This window comes from Falco biarmicus, chromosome 8 (genome assembly GCF_023638135.1).
Source record: "Falco biarmicus isolate bFalBia1 chromosome 8, bFalBia1.pri, whole genome shotgun sequence".
Lineage (NCBI taxonomy): Eukaryota > Metazoa > Chordata > Aves > Falconiformes > Falconidae > Falco > Falco biarmicus.
This window is the reverse complement of record NC_079295.1, coordinates 32,244,313-32,252,782: the sequence shown is the minus strand read 5'-3', so window position 1 is coordinate 32,252,782 and position 8,470 is coordinate 32,244,313.

Genomic DNA, 8,470 nt, shown 5'->3' with positions numbered 1-8,470 from the left:
TGAAGAATAAAATTGTAATTTTATAAGTCTGATTCACTAAGATTATAAGTTAAATGTATTTTTTGTATATTTAGGAATCGTATTACCTGGAGCTCTGAAAGATTAAGCATAGACTTTTTATGCATGTTTGGAAGATATTTCTACTTGATAATGCAGTGAAATGGTTTGTATGCTAAAAAACTAGTCCGTGTTGTTGCCTTGTGAAATCAATTCTGTGCGCTCTGCCTGGACTCGGCCTACTGACAGTGGTACTAATTGCTATAATCCAAATAAAATAATTCTAAAGAAAATGTGTTGTATTGTTACTGTTTGACAAACAAAAGCAGATACTTTATAAATGTGAGTTAGGGCTGCCTTTTTATTAATCTATGTGTACCTTTTAATTTACAAGATTTTTTTGGCATACATAACTTTCGAGCTCAAACAAAAGAATTGGGCGATTTGATACTGTTATGAATGCTCTGCTTCTCACTTTTAAAAGGAGGTATTCATAACAATGTGCTATGTTAAAATTGAAACTTAAAACTTCCTGAAGGATCCTTGAGCTCTTTGTTCTCCTGTTTTCTGTACTCTAGATGGGTGATAGTTTTCTAAAAAAAAAAAACCAAAATCATTTGAGTAGTATAGATATAGTGGAATGTTTAACTAATACAACAGAATACTTCAGAGTTCATTTACTAAATATAATGTGTCTGCTACCACGGCAACGTTCTTAGCATTTTTAACACTTCCTGAGAGAGATTTAAATATTGTCTAGATGCCATTATTGCTCATAAATAACAAGTTACAATCTTCTAATAGGAACCGAGCAGTAGTTGCAGAGTGAGTGCTATTATTGTAGGCATATGCTTGTCATAAGATTGCACAACTACAGTGATTTTTTTGTTTGATTGCAGACGGGATGAAATAATGTTGTCATGCCCAGCATCAGCATATGTCCTATGCATGATAGCTGTGACTTAGCACTGCTGTGTAATTAAAAACTTCTCTTTGAAATGTTATGTCATGAAGAGTGGTGCTGAACTCCATTTGTGCCTTAGAATCTAGTTGTGTTTCCTCTTTGCATTTTGAAAACAGTATGTGTGAAAACAATTTTAGTTACCTCGGTTGACATTAAAAAGTCTGAAGAGCATAAGGAGCTCTCTGTAAGCAAATTAATTTCAGAATACTATTTAAGGCTCATCTTAAAGCACTGGCAGTTCTTGATATAAGTCTTGAGGAAGGATCTGTGCTGGTGTGCTGAGTACAAAATAAGAAGGTGTGAATATCTGTCTGATTCAGTTTATTTGATGTAGACTGAGCATTTCTAGAGTTGGGATTGATTGATTCAAGCTGCTCAAGTGCGTGGAACTTCCATTCTATATCAAATGGCTTTTAAATTCTGCTTCCCATCTCCTAAACAAATACTCTTCCACGCTTGTCAGATGACTTCTGATACTGTAGAGAACTGGTAAATCTTCTGTGGTGGTTTCTGAAGGCTACCTTGAAGCAGTTGGAGTTAAAGTTGTAGATGGGAAATTTAAAACACTATTAATACTGTTGGTCACTGATACCCAGAATATTAATTTCTTTTACAGATGTAAAAGATCCTAAAGCCCTTTTTATATCTTCACAAATTAGTTGGGCATTAGTATTACCAGGTATGTTTTTCCCTCTAATGTAATGACATTGATAATATGCCAATATTAGGGAAAGAGATGTTACTGTTAATGTTATATCTTAATTTTTCTAGTGTTTTAAGTAGATGCATATTATTTCAATCTTTTGCTAAAAAAGCATAATTTACAATATTTAGAAACACTTCCATGTCTGGTTATACTTGCACAAACTCCATGTCACAACAAACTGCCTCTCTGTAGATTAAATTAATTATATATAGTTTGTACATAGAAATTTTCCATTACTTGCTACTACATGAGCATGTTGTATTGGGAAATTCATTGGTAGAAGTTTTTGCAGAGGCTCATTCAGCTGAATTGTGAACACTAAATTGCATTTTGGTCCTGCCTTTTTGACTCCTGATTCAGACAGTCTGCACCATCTTCTGCAAACTATCTGTTGTTATCAATTAAAGCAAGTGTATATTAAAAACTTTTAATACTGACATTTTCTAGTTTGAACACCTTAACTCGCAGAATCCTATTTGCTGTGTAATCTACATTCAGCCTCTTGGGCACTACAGTGGGTTAGTCTCACTTAAAAATGGTGAGTGATAATCCTAAGGATCAATGTGTGTGTGTATATATTGAAGCATTTCAGGTATTTAAAGGTCAGCCCTCTGTTTCTTCTGCATCTAGCATGCCTACAAAAAAGTTCAGTTGTGCAGAGGATACAGGAATTGGAAGGGCTTTCCAGTCAGCCTAACGCTAGGTTGCTTTTATGAAATCAGTTTTCCTTTTAGATAGAGGTTTCTTCAGGTGAAATACAACCTCTTCACTCGCTGGATAAGAAAAAAGATGTGAAAAGAGAAGTGGTGGTCTTTGATAAATGACAGTCAATAAAAAGAGATGGAAGAGGAGAGGTACTGGAGGTCACAGAGCTACCACTGTGCTTCCCGAAGAATATGGGAGTCAACAAAACACAAAACTTTCTTCCTTTTTTACTTTGGTATGCAGTAGTTGGTTTTTTGGGAGTGGGAGAGGGTTGTTTGGGTGGTTTTGTTTGTTTTAAGGCAGAATAACAGCACTTAATGGAAATGCTGCAATGTTTTGGCTGGTGTGCTGACAACAGGAAATCTTTCATTCTCCACCAGGTGTTTATTACATGATTATGGGTAACTGGATGCACAAACTTAAGTGCTCTGTTTTAGTCCTCTGTTCCTCTGTATAAACTACTACTGTGAAAATTACTGATTTGAGTACTGTATGTGTTTCCTTACTCAACTTTTTGGTGCAATTTAAATTGAGTAAAGCACTTTAACTGTTCTGAAGTTAGTAAACTGGAAGATTGGAAAAAGCTTTCTTGGATCGGCAAGAAAATGGACATGAAATTGAAAAGTAAAGACATTGCTGGTTAGTTTACTTAGTGAGACTGGAAATAAACAGTTGACAGTGTCAAAGCCCTACAAGAAGTAAACTGTGCAATCCAGAGGTACCAAGTTATTCTTCAAAAACTTCTGCCAAATTGAAGGATATATGGAAACCTGCTCTGGGCACGCAGTTGTGTACAAACACAGGGCAGATGTAAGCATTCATGGGCCAGCGTGCTCCAGGTTCCTGGTGGTACATGACTGCAGATAAGGCCATCGCTTGCCAGATTTCAAAGAAATAAATTGCTGGTGGAAAGGTGTAAACTTATTATGTACCACTGGTGTTAAAAAACATGAATTAGTTACATGTTTTAAACTGATACTTGTTTGCATATAAATTAGAGTTGTAGTGCTATTATATTAATTCTTAGGGATAAATGTACTATACAATGTATTATTTGCCCGTTAAAGTTGTGTAATTCAGAAAAACTTCAATAAAAAATTGTCTGCTTTTGTATATTTTTATTCAAGCCTGGCTTTCTCATGAAAACAGGGTAGGCAATATTTTATTTTTTTTTTTTCTGGTCCATTTACCTGTCCTTGGCTGGGACAACACAGTCACTAAAAAGTGCTAACTAGATTTGAAAGAAGGGTGTAAGTCTCAGAAATTCCTAAAAATTGTGTCTGTGCTTAGCTCCAGAGCATCTACATACAGCATGTGCTAATGTCATTTCAGAGTGAATAAGGAGGGGGGTGGACAGAGAAAATAAGATGAAAATATTTGAATCTAGGGTTTGCTAGTCTTGTGGACAAAATAACATTTTGCATCCTCTTATGGTTTCTGACATAATTAGGACAGTATCGGTATGGTTTTTTCAGTGTAAATTTTATGGCAAAAGCCATCTGACTCGGCCCTGTTTGCAGGTGTACTGAAGCTAGGGTTCCTGGTAGTGGAAGTTGAGTTGCTGTTGTGCTTAATGCTGTAATGACAAGGCCTGTCGTGCACTTTGGTTTTTGGCATGTGTGACCGTAACTATTGGTGCCCCTTAAGTATTTGTGATTGTACTGCAGGTTAGTAATTTTATAAGCGGAACTTTAGATAGAGCCTCACTACAGCTTGTGTAAAAGTATTTTGTAAGCTATATGGGTTTAAGCTAGCTGATGTGCCAGAAGTAACATAAAGGCTATAGGAGTCCACTCAGGACAAGTATTTCAGTCATGCTACCATTGCTTTGATGTTATCCATAGGTATGTAGTATATATACCTATACTGAGTAGGTATATATGGACTACAGTTAACAAATGAGTTGCTGTGTCACAGTCTTTGTGAAGAAGTGGGAATCCTTGGCTACTTTCTTCTTAATGTCAGGATTATGTGAAATCCCTATGAATGACCACCCGAATTGTTTGTATTATGGTGAATTTCATGATGTAATCATCCTGTATTGTGTATGTGCATATGCACATATTGTAGATCTGCATCCCAGCTCTAGCTTGTCTGAAAAAACATAATACAAATATTTTTAGTTCTTCATTTGGAGCAAAATGTTGTGGATGCTGCTGTGGAAAAGCTGATAAACCTGATTCAATAAGTACCTTGTCTTGCTACGCTTTCTAGGTACCCCTAAAAGTCAGTGATGAGTCAGGTTCTTTCGGGTTGGGCTTCTTTTTTATTTTTTAAATGGCTGTGGGTTTGTGTGTTCATAGTTTTATACTCACTTGGGGTTCTATTCTTTATGAATCATCAGATGGGGGGGGGGGGGGGGGCATGGGGAGGGGCAGAGGGCAGGAGGCAAGAGAATACATAGTAGCAGCTTGTTCAGTTTCAGTATTTCATGCCTCCAGGTTGGACTCTTGTTAGCTCTGCCTTTCAGAAGGTTGCTTGGGGCTATGCAAATGTAGTCAGTGAAGGACCAACAACTTGTTATATAAAAGCTTCATTCATTTAGGGAGCATAGACATTTTTGAGTTCTGGATTTAATACTTGCATGAATCTTGTAGTGCATGAAAAGACCATGAAAAGTGAAATGTGTGACGTTTGTTATGAGGTCACTGTGTAGATGTTATTCACTGTTTTAAGTAAATAACGCAAAGAAAGAATGCTAATGTTTGTCTACTGTACCTGCTGTAATAATTAAAGAATTTTGATACAGATTTAGGAGGCTACATCTGAAATCAGAATTTGTGTGAACTGTTTGGTGTTGAAGTGAACTTTAGATCTGTGCTTCACTTAGCTCTCTGACTACACTTGTTTCTCTTGTGGCTTGCTGAAGGTTCTTGTGGAGTTGCTATTTTAGTAGTTTTGTGCTAGCGTTCTCTAAATCTTCCATGTATCTACTTCCATTTAGGTATTATTTTAACCAGAGAAATGCTTTTTGAAAAAGACAGAAGCCCAAAGAGGCAGAGCTCAATTTTAATCCAGAATTTGACTGAATTATGATTGAAGGTACCTAATGGAATTTTGCTCACCCTCTGAAAAACAAACTAGCTTTTATGATTGGGTGAGTAGAATCTGGGGAGGCTAGGCTAGAGTGGAAGGTAGAACATTAGCCTTTCTGGATAACGAGTCATAAGTTTCTTTGTTTTGGCACTACATAGTCTTGTGATATTTGTGTGTGTTGATTTCTGTGAACAGAGCAAGTAAATGTTCTCATTTTACAGATTAGAATACAAAGAATACTTGTATTGACTAAGGTCATAGTTTGTAAATAGCCATGTTAGGACTGAGATATAGAAGCTCCTCACTTAGATAGTCATTCTTCAGAAACTGACTAGGCTAAGTTATGAAAGGAAAAGGTAACTACTATCTATGACAGAATAATTGCCTGAATGTTCTTATAATAAATGTTAGACAATTTTAAAGGACTGTACAGCCACCCGGGATATGCTGTGGTTTTGCTTTCTCACTTAACTCTGTCAGGCGAGACAGTTCCTCATCTGCCGTTTATAATCAGGTTTTTGAATTAGAAACGAGCCAAGGCTTGAGGGAACTGCATGTTATGGCTGTAGGTAGTCTCTCTGTATTATAATCCGTATCTTAATATTACGATATCCTACTAGTTACCTTTCTTCTACTACAGTTCCAAGATACAAGATCCAGTAATATGATCACCTAAAAGTGGCATTAGTTTTAAGATTTTTCGTATCTGTGTGGAATCTAACATCTTCATTGTCATGGCCCTGCATGTCCTCATTGCACAAAGTGCCCGATTATTTGGCGCTACTCTTTGCTTCTAATACAGCATTCTTATTGTTTTCACTAGTTACAGATTTCTTGCAGAATCTCTTCTAACTGCTCCTTTACTTTTCTCTACACTCAACCACCTCATATTTACCTACCTGTTTTTAAAGTTACAAACTTTTGGTTGAAGACTTGTTTTCCCTTCTAACAAGGACGAAGCTTTTTTGCCCTCTGGCTATGGATCTTTTTTAAAAAAAACCAAACTTTGATATCTTCAGCTTTAGCATCAATTATTTTAACATTAGCAAAAAGTAAAACTATTCATATGTCAAACAATTGCATACTGAAAAGAAATATGAATGGCACTCCAGAACTGAAACTACTGTTTTCTGGTACCTGTAGACGTAAACTTTCTGGAGAAGGGGCTATAGCTTACTGCATTGCAGAATCTTGCCTTGGATTCAGGCTTCCAGAGGCTGTCATGATGCAAAAGCTAAGAAAGCCCTGGCTTAGACCCAGTGGTGAAACAAGAAACTCAAAATTATTTGGCCCGTTACCCGAGCAATGTTTTGTTGACTTTCAGAACTAAATGTAGTAAGATGTTGAGTTGGATCTGGAAGGTGCCTGGTTCTTACGCATACCTACTTAGTCATTTTCTGTCAAGCAGAATTAATTTTACACGTTGTAGGTGTTCTTTCTCCCTTTTGCTTGATTTTACAGTTCCACAATTTTGTGAAAAAGTGTGTTCTTTAATGGCTTTGAGAGAATAACCCCAAAATGGGACTTTGTGTACAAAACAAAAAGACTTGTCCCAATTTACAATCCACTGAAGAATTGTTTCACTGTCTTTATCCTTAAGAGTTCAGACGCTGTGCAGCCAGCATAACCAACCACAGAATTTTTGAGTTTTGTTCTAGTGTATGGATAGTGACAGCATTGTATAATATTCCAAAAAAATATAAATTCCATTTGAAAGACAGTAGTATTTATATATAAAAATGTCTCCTCATGGTAAGGGAACCGAATACAATCTTGATCGGCTGCAGCAAGTAGCATCTAGCAGGAAAATGCCACATAAGTGGGTACCACTGTAATAGTCACATGCATTTGTGGTTTGTTTAGTCAAAATCTTTAACTGTGTATCCCTGGTAAGTAGAAGATGCTCTGTGGAAACCACTGCTGAAAATTCTGCATGTGATTTTACAAACCTTCAGTGAAATGCAGAAAGGCCTAAATTGCTGTAGTTTGTGGAGTTAACTTGCATGTGTAAAGAACATGTGAAGGGCTTGTGTTTGGAAAGTTACCTGGTTTTTCCAACTTTATCCACCAATGCTACCTCTCTACAAACCTTGCCTTATCTGTGGCCCTGGATAACCACAGCTTCACTACTAGGGAGCAGGGATGTTTGAAGAAACATCTATACAATTACATTTCAGCTACTTAAGCTAAGCAGCTATCTGATTTGACAGCTTAATAAAACACGATACAGAACATCAAGTGATAATATTATTCTTAGTACCTATGATGCTTGCCTTCAAAACCCTGTAGATCATCAATTAAATTGACATCTGCAGAAAGAGCGGCTCATCCAAAGAACACTGTAGAAGTCTGCTGTTTGAAACGTGCTGGGAACGGCTGTGGTATCCTGCCACAAGCCAGCTCACCGGGCAAGAGGGTCCTCCCTCAGTAAGGCTGTGTCCCAACGCTGTGGGATGGCAGTGGGGGATGTAGTTTAAGTGGTTGGAAAAGAAACAAAGTCCAAATGCCTGCATTCATATTTTAGTCTTAATTGCGGTGTTAGTAGTAGGTCCAGCGATATAACGGGTACGGAGCTGGGTTTTTATCTGGGGTTTTACCTTCCTTGTTTCCCCAGTGGTTTGGCCAGCGGTTCTCAGTGGTGGCATTTCTGTCCTCTTGAGCAGGAGGCAGTTTCCTCCTTCCTCCGGGAAAGCTACCACACGTGAGCCCGCAGCCTCGGAGGCGAGGCAGAACATGGAGAAAAGCCCGCTTGCCTCCCGTTATGGCGGGGCCCGGCAAACCCCAGCCGCACTCCAGCGAGTGGGGCCGTTCCCCGGGCAGCCCCTCAGCGAGGCCGCCGCGGCGGCGCCTCAGGCAGCGCCCTCGGGAGGCGCCAACGGCCGGCGCGGCGCGCGAGCGCCGAAGGAGTTAACGGCCTGGGCTGCAAGCATTGGCGGGGCGGGGGACGGCGGCGGCCAATGGCGACGGGCGGCGGCGGGGGGCTCGCCAATGGGGGCCGGCGGGGGGCGGGGGCGGGGGCCGGCGCGGCCGGCGCCCGGTTGAATGGGGAGTACAAAGAGGCG